This window comes from Chelonia mydas, chromosome 2 (assembly GCF_015237465.2).
Source record: "Chelonia mydas isolate rCheMyd1 chromosome 2, rCheMyd1.pri.v2, whole genome shotgun sequence".
In the NCBI taxonomy this organism is placed as follows: domain Eukaryota; kingdom Metazoa; phylum Chordata; order Testudines; family Cheloniidae; genus Chelonia; species Chelonia mydas.
This window is the reverse complement of record NC_057850.1, coordinates 125,248,310-125,268,390: the sequence shown is the minus strand read 5'-3', so window position 1 is coordinate 125,268,390 and position 20,081 is coordinate 125,248,310.

Sequence of the window (20,081 nt, the reverse complement as noted above, 5' to 3'; positions counted from 1 at the left end):
TAATATGCAGCTGCTGTCAAAAAAAATTCAACCCCCTCTCTTGGAGGGCTATACCAAAGCTTAACTACCCTTTTAGTTAGAAAGCTTTTTCCTAGTATCTCACCTAAATCTCCCTTGCTACAGATTAAGCCCATTACTTCTTGTTTTACCTTCAGTGGACATGGCATTCAAAAAGAGCTCACTGATCACTGTCCTCTTTATAACAGCCCTTAATTTGAAGGCTGTTTTCAGGTCCCTCTTCGATCTTCTTTTCTCAAGACTAAACATGCCTAGGTTCTTTTTGTTTTTTTTAAAATCCTTTTCTCCCAGGTCACGTTTTCTTAACCTTTTATTATTTTTGTTGCTCTCGTCTGGACTCTCTCCAATTTTTCCACAACTTTTTTAAAGTGGTGCCCAGAATTGAACACAATACTCCAGCAGAATTCACAGCAGTGCCAAGTAGAGCGGGACAATTACCTCCCATGTCTGATATGCAACACTCCTCTTAACACACCCCAGAATTATATTAGCCTTTTTGGCAGCTGCATCATATTGTTGACTTGTATTAAATTTGTGATCCACTATAACCCCCAGATCCTTTTCAGCAGTACTACTACCTAGCCAATTATTCCCTAACCTGTAGTTGTGCATTTGATTTTTCCCTCTTAAGTGAAATATTTTGCACTTGTATTTATGGAATTTAATCTTGTTGAAGATGAGGTGGCATGGAAGAAAGGAAGGGGAGCCAATACAGGAAGAGGTATAGGGAAATGAGAGAGAGAACAAAAAACAGATTCATACCAACACCAAGAAGGGACTGGACTATGGGATCGGGGACTCCATACCCAGAATAATCGATAGATCTGTCACCAGACCAGATCCCTCGAACAGAAGAGTGCACTGTCTGTCAGGAGCAAGGATATGAGATGTGGATAGGAGGCTGAAAAGGATCTTGATCAGAGCCGGAAAAAATCCATTGATTGCAGTGCAGTTTGTAGTGCAGTGCAGATTGCAGTGCAGTTAACTATGGTTTTTGACTTAAAAAGATTTGGGGGAAATTAAGAGAATTAGTTTAAAAAGTCAACTAGATTGAAGAGCTCAAGGGCTTAAAGTGGAGGAGGCTTGGAATTTCTTCAAATCAAAATTCCGAGCAAGGAGAAAAAGCTTCTAGGGAAAGACTCCAACCTAGCTGGATGAATAACCACCTCAAAAAGGTTACTAGAAGTAAGGAGACTGACTATAAGGAATGGAAAAAGGAAGAAAGCAAAGAAAGTTACACTTAGGAAGTTAGAAAATGTAGGAATAAAGTCAGAATTGCTAAGAGTCAGGTCGAATTAGTTCTTGCCAAGGAAATTAAAATAAATAATAAGATTGTTTTAGTTATATAAATAAAAAGAAAAAAAAAGAAAGGATGAGGTTAGGCTGCTATGCAAAGTGGATGGGAAGGAGATTTAAAATCTAGGCATGGCCCAAAAACTAAATGAATCCTTTGACTCATTTTTCGATAACAATAATAAAATATGGAACATAAAGGAAGTATGACTGTTGGAAATGAGTGTGTAGAAGAAAATTACCATACTGAGTTTAATGTGTTAAAATCAGTTGGACCAGATTATTTCCACTCTAGAATACTAAAAGAATTTCCACATGAGATTGCTAGTCTGCTATCAAGGATTTTTAATAAAAATATATTTGTGGGCAATACTATATGACTGGAGAATAGCTAATGTCGTACCTAAGTTTAAAAAAAAAATCAGAAAAAACGGGATCTGGGCACTTTCAGACCTGTTAATCTGACCTCAGTCATAAGCAAGTTTTTAGAACAAATTGTGAAGGACAGAATAATTAAATTCATGGACGTAAATGTGAAAGGTGAAGCAATGCAAAATGACTTTACCAAAGGTAGATTATGCCAGACTAACCTGATTTCTTTATTTGAAAAAAATAACTGATTTTTTTTAGATAAAAGGAAGTGCAAAACTTTAATATACTTGGACCTCAGTAAAGCATTTGACATGGTACCACATGGGAAATTATTTGTGAAGACGGGGATCAGTACAAGAATTGTAAGGTGAGTAAGGAACTAGCTAAAGGAGAGAAAGCAATGAGTTGGGCTGAAAGGTGAATTATCAGACTGGAGGGAGGTTACTGGGTTCCTAGTGGAGTTCCTTAAGGATCAGACTTGGAACCAATCTTATTCAATATTTTCATTAATGACTTTGGCACAAAAAAGTAAGAGTATGCTAATTAAATTTGCTGAGGATACAAAGTTGGGATGTATCATCAATACAGAGAAAAATAGGAATATTATACAGGATGATCTGGATGACCTTGAAGACTGGAGTGACAGAAACAGGATGAAATTCAATAGAACAGAGTGCAAGGTTGTGTGCTTAGGTCTAATAATAAGAGATTCTGGTACAAGCTGGGAGCTCATCAGTTGGAAGCAACAGAGAAGGAGAGAGACCTGGATGTATGGGTCAATCATAGGATGATTATGAGCCACCAATGTGATGCAGCTGTGAAAAACACAAATGCCATCCTAGGATGTATCAGGTGAGGCATTTCCAATAGAGACAAAGCATTATTAAAGCCAGTATACAAGGCATTGGTATGACCTCATTTGGAATACTGTATACAATTCTGGTCATCTATGTTCAAGAAAGATTAATTTAAAAACCAGAACAGGTTGTAAGTATCTGCAGACTTGAAACCATGGGAGTTCTGGGCTGTGGACATATCTGCATTGCCACTAGAGGCTTAGCATAGGCTCCCATAGGAGGACCCTGTGAGGCTGGGCTCTCAGAAGGTACTGCCCAGCAGGATCGGAGTGGTGGCCCCTCACAGCCCACTGACTGGCTGGTACCAGTACTTCAAACAGGAAGCCATGAAGGGGAACTACCTGAGCAACAACACAGACTGCCTTCTGTCTGTCTCTGCTCCAGACACTGCTTTCAATCGACCCTAGCCGCCTGCTTCTGATGCTGATTTGTCCTCGACTGTGCTCTTTGATTGCTGTCTGTATCTTCCTGCCAAACCTCAATATGGTAACCTGACTCCGCCTGCCTCTTGACATCTGATTCGCAGTCTGCCCTCTGGCCCATCTCAGACTCTGATGTCTCAGTATCTGACTCGGCCTGACTCTCAACTCTTGCTCTGACCACTATGTCTGACTGCCCTCATCCCAGCTGTGACATCCCAGAAGAGCCACTAGGATGATCAGGGAGATGCAGGGCCTATTTTATGAGAGGAGACTTGAAGAGTTTGGATTATTTAGTCTACCAAAAAGCAGGCTACAAAGTAATCTGATTGCTCTTTATAAATACATTAAAGGGGTAAATACTAGGGAGGATGAAGAGCTATTTAGTTAGTTACCCATTTGTTCTTGTGCCAGCTATTTGTAAAGAACAGGGCAGGCACAAGAACAAATGGGAATGAACTGGCCATGAACAAATTCAGGCTGGAAATTAGAAGGTTTCTAGCTATCAAGGAAGTGAGGTTCTGGAACAGGCAGGAGTTGTGGGGGCAAACAACTTAAATTAGTTTTACAAGAGAGCTGGACAAAGTTATGAGTGCTATTGTATGGCAGGGTTGCATGAGATGGTTGGGGGCAGGGCTCATTTCCAGTGTATGTGTTATGTTCCTAAAACCTCATGTTTCATGATTTCAGCCGGCAAGATGGAGGGGTCAGGAACGGATTCCCGGCCCTCCTGCCCCCAATATATTGGGGGATTTTTTTGTATTTTTAAATCTTCTTCCTCAGAAGCATCAGGAAAGGCCAAAAATGGAGATGAGACATTGGATGAGGAGGGCCAAGTCTCTGGAGTGACATTGAGTATTCTGTCTCTCACATGCTTGGCTGACCGGTTCTTGCTCACAATTTCATGACCCAGTTGATCAAGTTGTGAGGGAATTTTCCCCCAGGTCAGATTGGTAGTGACCTAGGGGGATTTTCACCTTCCTCCGAAGCATGTGGGTGCAGGGCACTGGCCAGGATTATCTGGGTATATCTCACTTAATAAATTTCTTGCCACTGTGGGAGCCCTCAGGTACTTGTGCACCTCAGTCCCTCCTATTCTTTGCCTGCAGCACACAATAGTCTAGTCTTCTGTGGGCTCTAATACTTTAGTCTAATTTCCATTGTAGGGTTTGGTGTGGGGGTGCTGGATGTTGCTGGTGTCCTGTGATATACTAGACTAGATCTGGTGGTCCCTTCTGGCTTTGAATCCTATGTCTCTATGACTATGTTTTGTGCGCTCAAGATATCCTTATGCCCAATGTGTCTGCTCATAGGTCTCTAGTGGCACTAGAAGTAGAGAATCCAATATGACTGCAGAAATGACTGGAGTCATACTGCATTATCAGCATTTGCTAAGATAATTCTCTCTCACTCTGCTCTATAAAGCCAGCCTGTGGCTGTAGTGCCTACAGAGAGAGAGGCAGCTTCTCTTGAATGAGAGTGAGTGTGTGCAAAGCATATGAAGATTTAGGCAGCTTTGTTATCCAGGAGAGTCAAAAGAATGGGATTTCATGAGTATGTATTTGAAATCTATGCTCAAGGAAACTGTCAGCAGAACCCAACTTATTGTTGCTGATAGTGTAAGACTGCATATTTTGGGTTTTTATTGTGCAGCCAGAAATCATGTGAAAGGGAAAATTTAACTGCATATAAAAGTTACTGATTATATATATGAAATCTTAATCACATTATACTCTCTATTTTAAGGAGGCAAATGAAGAGGAATTTGTTAGTATGCACGAGTTATGCTAAATTCATGTCTTAAGACCAATATTAATTAGAAATACAAAGTAAATGTACAAATATTTTAGTCCCAGTGGCATGCTACATATAGTATGGGTTAAACAAACACATTTTTTGGTAATTAATGCATCACCACTGCACTGTAGCCAAGTACACATTTTTACATCTACATAATTACTGCATGCTACAGAACATACATTGCCTTCAATAATAGGTACCAAGTATTAATATTATACATGAATGCAAATAAAACAAAACCCAGACCAGAAGTGAAAAAAAAAACCTAATATAAGTCTAAGCCTTATTCTCTAGACACACAAGTTTATTTACAGAAATGAATAAATTAACATGGAAGATAATTGCTTGGATCTTAGCCATCAATTATCTCCAGGGCAAATATAAACTATGAAGAACAGTAACTAAGAGGCCAAATCCTGCAAACTCTTACTTGTATGACTAAGAGCTTTTCACACAATGGGTTTTTGTGGATGCAGCTCTATACTTCCAGGAAAAGAAAGTACTGCTTTTCTAATGGTTCAGTATACATTAATTGTGATGTTTTTCAGATTATTTTGTTTAAGAGAGGCTCATCCATTTATGGCTCGATTTCTACTGTAGAGAGTTGCACTAAACACTCAAAATGACCTTACTTTCCATTTCTATGCATTGTTTCATCCCATCACCCCCCAATTATTACAAAGTATAGACGAACAGGAACTGTGCCTCACCATTTAAACCCAACACCTCTGAGGAGGAGTTATGGTGAGCTGCACAGCAAATCAGACAATAGTGAGAGAATGTGACGTTTTTTCACCAAGGAACAGAGGGGAAAATCATGATTTTTTCAAGTGCCTCCAAGGGATTTTTAATGGTAATACATGATAGACAAGACTTTGGTTTAAGCCGTTGTCAGAGGGGTTTAAAGATTGGCTAGTGGACATATCTCAAAAAGTAGTTATCAAAGGTGAATCATAATTGAATGGGGATATTTCCAGTGGGATTCTGCAGGGATTGGTACTAGACAAGACACTATTCAACATTTTCCTCAATGATTTGAAAGTAAATATTAAATCACTGCTAATAAAATTTGTGATGACGCAAAGATAGTCAGAATGTTAAGCAATAAGGAGGACAGGGCAGTTATACAGATTTATCAGGATTTCTTGGTAAGCTGGGCCCATTCAAACAAAACATGTTTTACTACAGGCAATTGCAAAGTTATACATCTAGGAACCAGGAATGCAGGTCATATCTACAGAATGGGGGGCTGAAAGGAATTTAGGGGGTCATGGTGGACAAGCAACTCAACATGAGCTTCCAATGAGAAGCTGTGACAAAGGAGGGCTAATGCGACCCTTGGATATATAGGGAAGGGAATTTTACCTCTGCATATGGCATTAATGAGACCGATCCTGGAATATGGCATACTGCTCTGTGTCCATATTTTAAAAAGGATGTTGAAAAGCTGGAGAGGGTGAAGAAAAGAGCCACACAAATGATTCAAGAGCAGGAGGAAATGCCTTAGAGCGAGAGACTCAAAGCAAGAGACTGTTTAGTTTATCCAAGAGGATAGAGGTGTACCTTGATTACCCTGTTTATATTCCTTCATGGGGAGAAAATACCTGGTACTAAAGGACTTTTTAATCGAGTGGAGGAAGACATAACAAAAACCAGTAGCTGGAAGCTGAAGCCAGACAAATTCAGATGAGAAATAAGGTACTTTTTTTTTAAACAGTGAGGATGATTAACCATCAGATTAAACTGAGACAGATATTATGGACACTTTGAATACCCAAAGACTATAGTATCAACTTTATATATATTATATGTATCTTTATAGGTTAGGAATTGTATTCTTGCTCCATGAGGGGAGCTGAAGAGTTTCATGCAGGAACTAAAAATCACTGGAAGTTAAGTTTCAGAGTAACAGCCGTGTTAGTCTGTATTCGCAAAAAGAAAAGGAGGACTTGTGGCACCTTAGAGACTAACCAATTTATTTGAGCATGAGCTTTCGTGAGCTACAGCTCACTTCATCGGATGCATACTGTGGAAATTGCAGAAGACATTATATACACAGACACCATGAAACAATACCTCCTCCCACCCCACTCTCCTGCTGGTAATAGCTTATCTAAAGTGATCATCAAGTTGGGCCATTTCCAGTACAAATCCAGGTATTCTCACCCTCCGCCCCCCCCCCCCAGACAAACTTACTCTCTTGCTGGTAATAGCCCATCCAAAGTGACCACAGTGGCCAGCATATACTGGTTTGAGCTCTTTAAAGAACACAAGCAAACGAACAACTGAACTGTATAAATGACTACCCTAGCATAGGGAGTGAGGTCACTCTCATTGGATCCAAAAAATTATTAGCATGAGGATGCAACCTGAGGAACAGGTCCTGTGGAAGACCTGAAGCACTTTGAAACCCGCCAGAGTCTCCATGGGGAAGATGAGTCATATATGGTATGCTATGACCTACGTATAAGCTGTTTATTGTTTTGAAGATATGTTTTCTTTGTAATGCTTTTGTTCTTAATAAGTAATAATTTGCTTTTAAAAAGTCTGGCTGGTTACTGTTTAATCCTGTCACTATCTCTGAGAAAACAGGACTGCAGGTACTGAACTGACCTCACACCCGCTGAGGTGATCACAGTAAATTGTAGGAGTGATTGCAGTTTAAATCCTGGGACAGAGGGAGAGAGTTGCAGGACTCAGTCCCATAAAAGGATACAGCTAGAGGCTTGAGATCCGAGTGTCCAGTCAATGAGGCGATGAAGGGATCAGAGGTGCAGTTACCTCACGAACTGTGGCACAAACTACCAAGGGAAGTTGTGGATTCTCATCTCTTGAGGTATTCAGCTCAAGACTGGATGCCGTTCTGGAAGATGAGCTCTGGCCAAACACAAGCTATTAGGCTCACTACAAGATTAACTTGGTGAAATTTAATCGTGCTATACAGAATTTCAGACTAAATGATCTAATGGTACCTTCCAGCCTAAAACTCTGTGAAAACACCCTGTCATGGCATTCTGGGAGTACAATTCAGTAAGGGATTGTGTCACCACTTACCCTCCAACTCTCGATTCCTTACAATGCTTTGCTTCTGGGATGCTCACAGCCATCCTACAAGCATGCAGGTCACACCCTGACTGTCTGTGTACTACACAGCCCTGGTTCAGCAGCTCTCACCCCCAGCAGTCTGTCTACAGCCCCATGCTGGCTTCCACCAGCCTTGGTTACAACCAGCAATGTGACCTCAACATAATCCCAGCCCCGAACTTTCCTAAAACTTTGTATTCTGTAATGTCCAGCTGCTCCTGGACAATTCAGAGAAATAATAAGATTTGTTTGTGGCTCTAAAGACACAGAAGCACCTCACCGCATATTAGCTTGATTGACGTAAATACATCCTTCCCTTCAGACATAGCACTGAGTTTCATAGTGAAAATAAAGGAAATTTATTAACAAAATTCACACAGGACTAAGTGAGTTCAAGTATAAGGAATAAAGTTAGAAAGGGTTATAAAAAACAAAAGTGAAAACACACATCACAAAGTCTAAAACTTAATTTAGCAAGGTTCAGGCTTTCTTTATGATGTTTTCTCTCAACAATCTACCTTCTTTCCTGCTGTGGCTGACATTCCCTCAGGACCGTCCACAGAAGTACTAGATGCTGGCTTCCCTTATCTTCCTAGGTCAAAGATCTTTGCCTCAACAGGTTTCTCAACTATATTTAGTTCCCAGAGTCTTCCCCTCCTCTTCCCCCTTCCCCGCCCCACCCCCTCCATTGTTTGAAGGACACATCTGTCTCAGCTGGCAAGAGCTCTGTTCTATTGTGGCTGTTCTAGTGATGGATGCCAGAATGGCTGTCTGTGTTTATAATCTCTCAAAGTTCAATGAACTTGTTTCAAGAGGCAAGATGACCTCATGCTGTTCTTCCCTTCCTGTGGGTTTCCCATCCACCTGCTGATTTAAATGTAAATGGGGCTTCCATTGTTTTTGGTCACACTTTGCTTACTCTAATTGGAGACAGGTAGATAGCTGTGACTTCCCTCCTGTCTGGAAGAGACCTGTTTTGTTCCTTTGTTTGAACACAGACTGTAAAGCCTAATATCAACGAGTACCCATAATTCCTTATATAGTGTTAATATAGTGGTTCTCAAACTAGGGGCACCGCTTATTTAGGGAAAGCCCCTGGCGGGCCGGGCCAGTTTGTTTACCTGCCGCATCCACAGGTTCGGCTGATCGTGGCTCCCACCGGCCACAGTTCACCGCTCCAGGTCAGTGGGGGATGCAGGAAGGGCGGCCAGCACATCCCTCGGCCCATGCCACTTCCTGCAGCCCCCATTGACCTGGAGCGGCGAACTGCGCCAGTGGGAGCCACGATTGGCCGAACCTGCAGACGCGGCAGGTAAACAAACTGGCCCGGCCTGCCAGGGGCTTTCCCTAAACAAGCGGTGCCCCTAGTTTGAGAACCATTGTGTTAATACATACATTTTACAATTACAGTAGTCATTAGTGTGTCACAGACTTTCATAATACACCTCACTCAATTTTTATAACACTGTAATATTGTACACAATTAGTTGATTCAATTGCTTATTACTTGAGGGTCACACCCTCTGTCCTTATAGCCCAGATAAAGTTTCTCTTACCCTGCTGGAAGCAGTCTTCTATCACGCTTGTTAGATTGATAGATTTGTTTACCGAACATGTAATGGACCTTCCTTGTCTCTCCCTGACAACTGGGCTGGTGAAAAAAGCAAATACACATTCCTTTGTTAGGGCAGACCTATTTACCAACTCCTCCTGACATGCCTGGCTTAAACTCAGTTTAGTCATAATTTCAGCATATATCCATCTCTCTTCATATATACTGCATACATATATCACAAAATAATATTAATGATCAGTGAGGAGTTATTTTTCCAATGACATACTACATAACACCTTTTAGATACAGATTATAACCATACATTGAATTGGTCAGACCAGCTGGAACTCGTTACCTGATACCTCATGACTCTTGTCCTCTGGAGCTGGGGTATAAGCAGGTCGGAGCCCCCTTTCCCAGACAGGACATCTACCACCATATTTTCTTTCCCTTTTGTATAGAAGAAATCTGTTTTGTCACCTTTGTCTGTTTACAGTCTCCAGGACATACAGAAAGTATCCATAATTTCAATTTACCGAGTTCTTACAAACATTTCACAGTGACACTAATGACCAGTTAGATTTCAAACAATTTATTAGGTTCGCCTTTTAATAAATATCATGACACCAATGTGTGAGGTGTAGTGAGTATGTCAGGCCTGACAAAAGTCCCTGACAGAGCAGTGAATCACAAATGAACCTCTGGGTCACATACCCATACATTGCGTTCTGTGCATTTTACTGTACCTCTTCATTGGACGGATGAAAAGCTATGTTGTCTCTGCCAGGATTGTGTGGAATACTACTTTGCTCTTCTAAGTTCTCTCATGTATTAAAGCATAAAATCATTTACAGACAACAACAATAACAAAACCTACAAACAACATCATGACAGATATTGGGGATGGGGGAAAAGCAAGGTAATTTGAAGTTATTGTTAACTTTTTGTCCTGATGGATGAGGCTGAGGGAAAAGGGCATATTATTGTGAGTTCAGGATATCGTGTCGGCCTTAATTTTAAATCATAAATGACTGTGACAAAAAGAGCAATAGCCAGTGCTAGCATGCCAGAATGGACTAAGAAATAATATATGAGGACAGAAGCTAGAAATATTATCAGGTAATAACAAAAGGATATTCAGCCTGGAAAAATGCAAACTAATGCCTTGGGGAAAAAAGTTTGAACGCAGAGAATCAGTGGGGGGAAGAAACTAGGAAATAGCAATACTCAAAGACCTAGTGGTGACAGTGCACAGCCGATTCGGTAAGAACTTGCAATGCACTGTGACAGCAATATAGGAATGCAAATTTGTATTACATGTGTGAAGGCTTGATCAAAATTGACTATTGGGGACACTTTAAAATGTTATTAATTTATGTTGAGATGTTTCAAACATATTTAGTCACACAGCTCCTATTAATTGTAATGGGAATTGTATGACTAAACCCGTTGGGGGGAGGGGAGTTAAAATAGTGTTTAACAGGAAGGAAGAAAAGTTGTGTGGGTGGTAAAGGGTGGGGTGTCACACTAGGTTGGCAGAAAGAAAACAATAGGACTAATCGTGGGCGGGGGAGGTATTGTGAGATTAGATGGAAGAGCACAAGCAGTAGAAGCTCCAGCATGTGGACTTTTAACATTGGGTTGGACAAACCATTACAGAATATTAGTATAGTGCATTGTTTACACTAATGCTTCAATGTATAAGTATCAGGGGGTAGCCATGTTAGTCTGTATCCACAAAAACAACAAGGAGTCCGGTGGCACTTTCAAGACTAACAGATTTATTTGAGCATAAGCTTTCGTGGGTAAAAACCCCACTTCTTCAGATGCATGGAGTGAAAGTTACAGATGCAGACATAAATATACTGACACATGAAGAGAAGGGAGTTACCTCACAAGTGGAGAACCAGTGTTGACAGGGCCAATTCGATCAGGGTGGATGTAGTCCACTCCAAATAATAGATGAGGAGGTGTCAATTCCAGGAGAGGCAAAGCTGCTTTTGTAATGAGCCAGCCACTCCCAGTCCCTATTCAAGCCCAAATTAATGGTGTTAAATTTGCAAATGAATTTTAGTTTAGTTTAATTTAGAATTTAGCTGTTTCTCTTTGAAGTCTGTTTCTGAAGTGTTTTTGTTCAAGTATAGCTACTTTCAAATCTGTTATAGAATGTCCAGGAAGATTGAAGTGTTCTCCTACTGGCTTTTGTATGTTACCATTCCTGATGTCCGATTTGTATCCATTTATTCATTTACATAGGGACTGTCCGGTTTGGCCAATGTACATGGCAGAGGGGCATTGCTGGCACATGATGGCAGATATCACATTATTCACCTGCACGTCTACTAAATTATTATGCTCAAATAAATCTGTTAGTCTTTAAGGTGCCACCAGACTCCTTAGATGTATAAGGCATCCAAAGCCAAAAATTTCCATGAGTTTATTCATGTATTTGTGAGCAAGTGTTCTTGCCTTGCTGTAAAAGAAGTAAACATGGAGTGTAATCCAAATTCTCCTCCTTTTTTGAGGCTTGGCCTTACTAACAGTAGAAATAGTAATACAATCAACCCAAACTGTATTCCAGACTTGGCTGTTCCTAGGCTTCCTCCTCAAAGACATCTGTCAGACTAGTTTTATGCCCAGACAGCCACTCCCACATCCCTTGTAATCAGGATACAGTTAATCAGCCACACCTGCCACAATGAGTCAGCATCTCCCGGTAAAATTCCATAATCTGCTAACAGGATGAGTCAACAGAAGACCTTCTACAATAAATATCTTTTTAAGGAGGGAGCAGAATACTTGATCATGAGCAACAACATCTTCTAAGATGTTCTGAATTATTCCCCTTAATTACTTCACTAAACACAAGCAAATGTAGTTTTTACTTCCAGTAGCCACTTTAAGCATTTGGGCAAGATTTGCAATTATCTGTTTTCACCAGTGTTTCTGTTCCAATGCAATTCAAGTCACTGTGTTCTCTAGAACTAGGCTCTATTTTCACTGATGCCCTGGATTCTTCTCCCAGAGCAGATGGTTTATCATTGAGATCTGAACCATCTGTAGGCATTCCAGGCCAGCTTTGAACAGCTGCTGCTTAACACTTCCAATACAGAGATGATATTCTAGAGCCAAACGAAAGCCCATTTCAAACTCCATGTCTACCTCTCCCTGGTACTGCTGTCCAAGTGTCTGTGGCACTTGTGCTTCACACACTTAACTCTCCTCCTCTCAGCAGAAAACAGACCATCCACCCCTCGGACACTCTTTCTCCTCTAACAGAGATAGCCAGGGCACGCTGCCATTGCTTCAGCTCTCTCCTTACCATGAGAGAATCAGAAGGCAGGAAACTGCCTCCTTTTACTCCCTGACTCGATGCAAAGTCTCAGGATTGAGAGTAACTTGTTCTTTAATTCAGTGTTTTTAATGACCATTATAAACATTTTATCAGTCACCCTGCTAATTTTATTAACTTTACTTCCTTAGCATTACCTTTTCAGATGCTGAAAGCATTCCCTGATGGCTGACAAGAATGGAATAATTATTCCTTTACCCAAAAAGCTTCAGAGCCTTTCCTAATAGGAGAAACATATAGCTGCATCATTGTGTTGTCTTGTATGTATGTGCAGCGGGGGAAAGTTTAGTTTGTTTTCAGTAAAGCTACATGTCAGACTAATGTTACCAAGTTATTAAGTAACATTAAGAATACATAAAAGGCATTTGGGAAGTCAGAAATGTGAGTATTGGATAAAGGGAAAGAGAAAATCAAGTGTCACAAACCCATCAAATACTCCAAGTGTTTGCCTGGCATGCATCATACTAGAGAGATACAAGAGGAACAGATGGATTAAAAAAACCCTGAAAATCCAATTTTTTAAAAAAATACTACATATATTTTGTTCAGGGTAACAATAACAATGCACTAAAATCTTGAGGATACCCTGACACATGCCTCTTTTACAAGGGTATAAATGGGGCAGGGGAGAAAGGTAATATATAAATGAAATACCAGGACCATTTACTGGTACAGTACATACTTCCTTTATTACAACACATTTTTTATGACTCCAGTAAAAGCAAGAAATAAAATATTTAATGTTATTGAGGTATATTGTTCTCACTAAAATTGTGTTCAAGTCATAAACCTGGCTACCCCCCAGTGCACCATATGTCCACTTGTGCTTGTTGGGATTAATCAAATGAGCATCCACTCAGTTTCCTGCCTCTTATGTTACAGAAAATAGGGTGACCATTAAAGTGGCGCTGTAATTGTGAATGAAGCATTTTTGTTGTATGTATTGCGGTAGCACCTAGGGACCCTTGTGAGGATCAGTATACTTCATGCTAGGTGCTGGAACAGGAGAAAGCAGTCTCTGTCCCAAAGATATTACATTATATTTTGAGAGAAACCACACTAAGGGCTCATCTACATGGTGCATTAGTCCACACCAAAGTTCCCTAGCGTGTGTTAATGCAGTCCCATTTCAAACAGTACTACATTAACATACACTAGGGAATTTTTAGTGTGCATGAGCAGGTCCACTTGGGTTTACACCCCTCCAGTGTGGACCATGTACGCAAGTTCCAAGCGTTACATACAAAGTTACATCAATCTGCCTCAGTTCTCCATCTGGAAAATGGTGATATCACTTCATCCCTCCCTTCCATCCCCCTCACCTATTCAGACATTATGAACACTCCAGAGCCAGGAGAACCTTACTATGTGTATGTACAGAGCCTAGCTATAATACACTACTATAATACAAAAGTAGTAGGATAATGAATATAAAGTCTCACCATCTTGATTACTTTCCCAAGAAGTCAATACATCCCTGAGTGTAAATACTGTATAACACATACAATACTATACCCCAACTAAGCATTACTTCTAGGACTAACAAAATGTTAATATACTACTCCCGTTATTGGGTAAATGGTATCTACAGGTCAGTAGTCATGTATTGGGGTGAATTCACATGGGCAAGGAGGCATTTTTTTCATATATATATATATATATATATATATATTTTAACATCCATCCGTGCACATAAATTCAACAGATTGCACTTGTGGTTCTGGCTGTAAAAGCACAGGAAGGGTTAGCAAATATACCTAATACACATATTTTGAAAACGTAAGAGCATGAAGGAATGTGTAAGCTCCAGGCAATCTGGTAGAGAAAATGCCCATCCCAAAGCTGTAAACTCCAATAAATAGTGCAGTAAGCATCCTATAAATATTGGTACTGTTCCAGCTAGGGTTGCTGTTTTTCACACACATATCATGGGCACTTTTGCCAGCATATTTTTGTTCTCAGTGGATCCTCCTGACCAAAAAGGGCACAATGATCTTCTCTGAGACGTATTTTGGATCTCTATTGCATATTCTGCACTCATTCATTTATGGGACTCCCTTTTTCTCAGTGAGACACACCAAAGATGAGAATAGAATAGAATTGGTGCTTTTGGGGTGAAAACATTTTATTTTCCTTCACTACCATGAAGCCATTTAAAATGTGTTCATCCTTTTGTCCATGTGCGCCAACAAGCAAGACAAAGGGAAAAAGCAAGTGAGGGCTATAGTCAAAATGTACAGTAGAACTGAATTTAGAGTGGAAGTGAGAGTAGAATTGTACCTATTAAGTTCAACTATAACCCTCTGCACTAAAATATTTGTGTGTGTTTGGGAATGGGTGGGCTGAGATGGGAGACATGACAAGGAATGGATTGTTTTCCTCTGGGATTAACAAATTAGTGTGATTCCCCACCCATCCTGCCCTACTCCACCACTTCTTACGATCATATGTATTTCAGATATTTAATTCTCTAATGACTAATTTTGAAATAGCTGGAGAGGAAATTAAAGAAATACAATGAAAGCGAAAAAGCTCAATCAGAAACCCACAATACATAAATCATACAAAAGTCAAACTAAACCCTTTGTTCGTAAAGTGAAAAAAACAATACACCTTTGTATCCAGGTACTGTATAAAAATAATGAATAACTATTTATAACTAATGAATAACTAATTTATAACTAATGAATAACTAATAACTATCAGCAGAGCTGATAAGATAAACAATATCACATGCTATAAAACATGCCACTTTTGGAGCCATTATAGGTGTACAGATGTTGGTCAATTGTGTGTTAGATTTTTTTTTTCAAGACATCGTGATGAATCAGCTGAGCATTGATGGTTCAGCAAAGGGCAGTTCGGTGAACCTGCTAGGCTGGGCCATGAACCGACTCATGCTCTTTTTCTCCTGGTTGGGATGGTAATGTGTAACCAGCAGGGGAAGAGTTTCTAACAACTGGAAGAGTGGATCAAACGGGCAGGGGTTTGGCGCTTTGGAAGCAGTGTGGTGTTGAAGGCAGTTGGGGAGTGCATATTGGGACCTGCAGAGGCTTAGCAGCTTAAACACCTACAGTGCTTGCACCAGCCATGGTGCATCTGGGATGCTACAAGGGACTGAATCAAGACAAGATTTTAGTACAATGGCATGCCAGAAACCATTTGAGACCTGCAATTACAGCATGTTACTGACAGCAGGTATAATATCAACCTAATAAAACTCTTGGTTTGTCTCTAGTTGAGGTCTTCTTAACACATAGCTTTTAAGCCTAAGGCTAATTATGCTATGTACTATAGTTTTTATTAGAAATACCATTATAACTAAGGTTAAGATTTAATCATGGATATTTTGAGTAAAAGTCATGGACAGGTCATGGGCAATAAGCAAAAATTCTTGTGACCTGTCCATGACTTTTATTAAAAATACTCCTGACTAAATCTTGGAGGTTCTGGGGGGCTCTGGGGATGCAGTTTCTGCTTGAAGGGGGGCCTTTGGGATGCCCACTGGTGTGTCTGTTGATGGTCGGGGGGGCCTTCTGGGTGCCTGTTGGTACTTGGAGGCAGGTGGGGGGAGGGACTGCCCGGGATCACCGCCACTGCTACTGGAGGGGGTAGGTGTGGCAGGCCCTGGGCCGCCTGAGCTTCTCCAGCAGCCCTGTGTCAGTTGCACCTCCCAGCTGCAGAAATCTTGGAGGTCCCGGAAAGTCATGGAATCCATGACTTCCGTGATGGACTCGAAGCCTTAATTATGACATTTGGTAATACAAATCAAAACAGACGCACAGGGTCAGTTAGACAGGCAGAACTGGAGGGTCTCAATGCGTGGATGAGATGATGGTGTAGGGAGGAGGGGTTTAGATTTATTAGGAACTGGAGAAACTTTTGGGAAAGGGGGAGTCTATACAAGAAGGATGGGCTCCACTGAAAACAAAATGGAACCAGATTCCTGGTACTTAAAATGAAAAATATTGTAAAGCAGTTTTTAAACTCAGGGCTGGGGGAAAGCGGACAGGTGTGGAGGAGCAGGTTCAGACAGAGAATCTTAGGGGAGGATCTATTAATGGAGATATTGTATGTCTTAATAAGGAGGAGAGGATGGAAGATGATAAAATACAGGTAGAATCTGATGAGAAACAGTCAAATGAAAAAAAAGTCCCATTCGATTACATCATGTAATGGCAGATAGCTAAAAAGTGACAAGTTTTTAAAGTGGTTGTATACCAATGCTAGAAGTCTAAATAATAAGATGGGTGAACTAGAGTGCCTCATATTAAATGAGGATATTGATATAATAGGTATCACAGAAACTTGGTGGAATGTCATTACACATATTGAATCTATTTCCTCATGTTAAGTATCCTCACACCTTCTTGTCAATTGTTTAAATGGGCCATCTTGATTATCACTACAAAAGTTTTTTTCTCCTGCTGATAATAGCTCATCTAAATTAGCCTCTTACAGTTTGAATGGCAACTTCCACCTTCTCTGTATGTGTGTATATCTATATCTATATCTTCTTACTATATGTTCCATTCTATGCATCCGATGAAGTGGACTGTAGCCCACGAAAGCTTATGCTCTAATAAATTTGTTAGTCTCTAAGGTGCCACAAGTACTCCTGTTCTTTTTTCAATGGGACACAGTAATACCAAGTTACAGAATATACTGGAAGGACAGAACAGGTTGTGCTGGTGGGGGAGTAGCATTATATGTGAAAGAAAGCGTAGAATCAAATGAAGTAAAAATCTTAAACCAAACTGTACCATAGAATCTCTATGGATAGTAAGTCCATGCTCTAATAATAAGAATACAGCAGTAGGGATATATTACCGGTCACCCGACCAGGATGGTGATACTGACTGTGAAATGCTCAGGGAGACTAGAGAGGTTATTAAAATAAAAAGCTCTATAATAACGGGGGATTTCAATTATCCCCATATTGACTGAGTACATGTCACCTCAGGACGGGATGCAGAGATAAAGTTTCTTGACACCTTAAATGACTGCTTCTTGGAGAAGATAGTCCTGGAACCCACAAGAGGAGAGGCAATTCTTGATTTAGTCCTAAGTGGAGCACAGGATCTGGTACAAGAGGTCAATATAGCTGGACCGCTTAGTAATAGTGACCATATAATTAAATTTAACATCCCTGTGATGGGGAAAACACCATAGCAGCCCAACACTGTAGCATTTAATTTGAGAAAGGGGGACTACACAAAAATTAGGAAGTTAGTTAAACAGAAATTAAAAGGTACAGTGCAAAAAGTGAAATCTCTGCAAGCTACATGGAAACTTTTAAAAGACATCATAATAGAGGCTCAACTTTAATGTATACCCCAAATTAAAAAATGCAGTAAGAGAACCAAAAAAGTGCCACTGTGGCTAAACAACCAAGTAAAAGAAGCAGTGAGAGGCAAAAAGGCATCCTTTAAAAAGTGAAAGTTAATCCTAATGAGGAAAATAAAAAGGAGCATAAACTCTGTCAAATGAAATGTAAAAATATAATTAGGAAGGCCAAAAAAGAATTTGAAGAACAGCTAGTCAAAGACTCAAAAAGTAATAGCAATTTTTTTTAAAGTACATCAGAAGCAGGAAGTTTGCTAAACAACCAGTGAGGCCATTGGACGATCGAGATGCTAAAGGAGCACTGAAGGATGAATTCTTTGTATCGGTCTTCACAGCTGAGGACATGAAGGAGATTCCCATATCTGAGCCATTCTTTTTAGGTGACAAATCTGAGGAACTGTCCCAGATTGAGGTGTCATTAGAGGAGGTTTTGGAACAAATTGATAAACCAAACAGTAATAAGTCACCAGGGCCAGATGGTATTCACCCAAGAGTTCTGAAGGAACTTAAATGTGAAATTGCAGGACTACTAAGGGTAGTCTGTAACCTACCATTTAAATCAGCTTCTGAACCTAATGACTGGAGGATAGCTAAGGCAACACCAATTTTTTAAAAAGGGCTCCAGAGGTGATCCTGGCAATTATAGGCCGGTAAGCCTGACTTCAGTACTAGGCAAACTAGTTGAAATGATAGTAAATAACAAAATTGTCAGACATATAGATGAATGTAATTTGTTGGGGAAGAGTCAACATGTTTTTTGTAAAGGGAAATCATACCCCACCAATCTACTAGAATTCTTTGAGGGGGTCAATAAGCATGTGAACAAGGGGGATCCAGCGGATATAGTTAAATTTTCAGAAAGCCTTTGACCCAGTCCCTCACCAAAGGCTCTTAAGCAAAGTAAGCAGGCATGGGATAAAAGGGAAGGTCCTCTTATGGACTGGTAACTGGTTAAAAGATAGGAAACAAAGGGTAGGAATAAATGGTCAGTTTTCAGAATGGAGAGAGGTAAAAGAGTTGTGTCCCCCAGAGGTCTGTACTGGGCCCAGTACTATTCAACATATTCATAAATTATCTGGAAAAAGGGGTAAACCGTGAGGTGGCAAATTTGGAGATGATGCAAAACTACTCAAGACAGTTAAGTCCCAGGCAGACTGTGAAGAGCTACAAAAGGATCTGTCAAAACTGTGTGACTGGGCAACAAAATGGCAGATGAAATTTAATGTTGACAAATGCAAAGTAATGCACACTGGAAAACATAATCCCAGCTATATGTATAAAATGATGGGGTCTAAATTCAAGAAAGACATATTGGATAGTTCTCTGAAAACACTCACTCAATGTGCAGTGGCAGTCAAAAAAGCAAACAGAATGTTTGGAATCATTAAGAAAGGGATAGATAAGAAGACAGAAAATATCATATTGCTTCTATATAAATCCATGGTATGCTACATCTTCAATATTGCAAGCAGATGTGGTCGCCCCATCTCAAAAAAGATATTTTGGAATTGGGGAAGGTTCAGAAAAGGGCAACAAAAATGATTAGGGGTATGGAATGGCTGCTGTATGAGGAGAGATGAATAAGAGTCAGACTTTTCACCTTGGAAAAGAGATGACTAAGGGGGGGATATGATAGAGGGCTATAAAATCATGACTGGTGTGGAGAAAGTAAATAAGTAAGTGTTATTTACTCTTTCTCATAACACAAGTACTAGGGGTCACCAAATGAAATTAATAGGCAGCAGATTTAAAACAAACAAAAGGAAGTATTTTTTCACACAACGCAGTCAACCTATTTCCATAGGTTTTCTTTGAAATTTCTTTGAATGGAATTTCTTTGCTAGAGGATGTTGTGAAAGTCAAGACTATAACAGAACTAGATAAAAAGAACTAGATAAGTTCATTGAGGACAGGTCCATCAATGGCTATTAGCAAGGATGGGCAGGGATGGTGTCCTAGCCTCTGTTTGCAAGAAGCTGGGAATG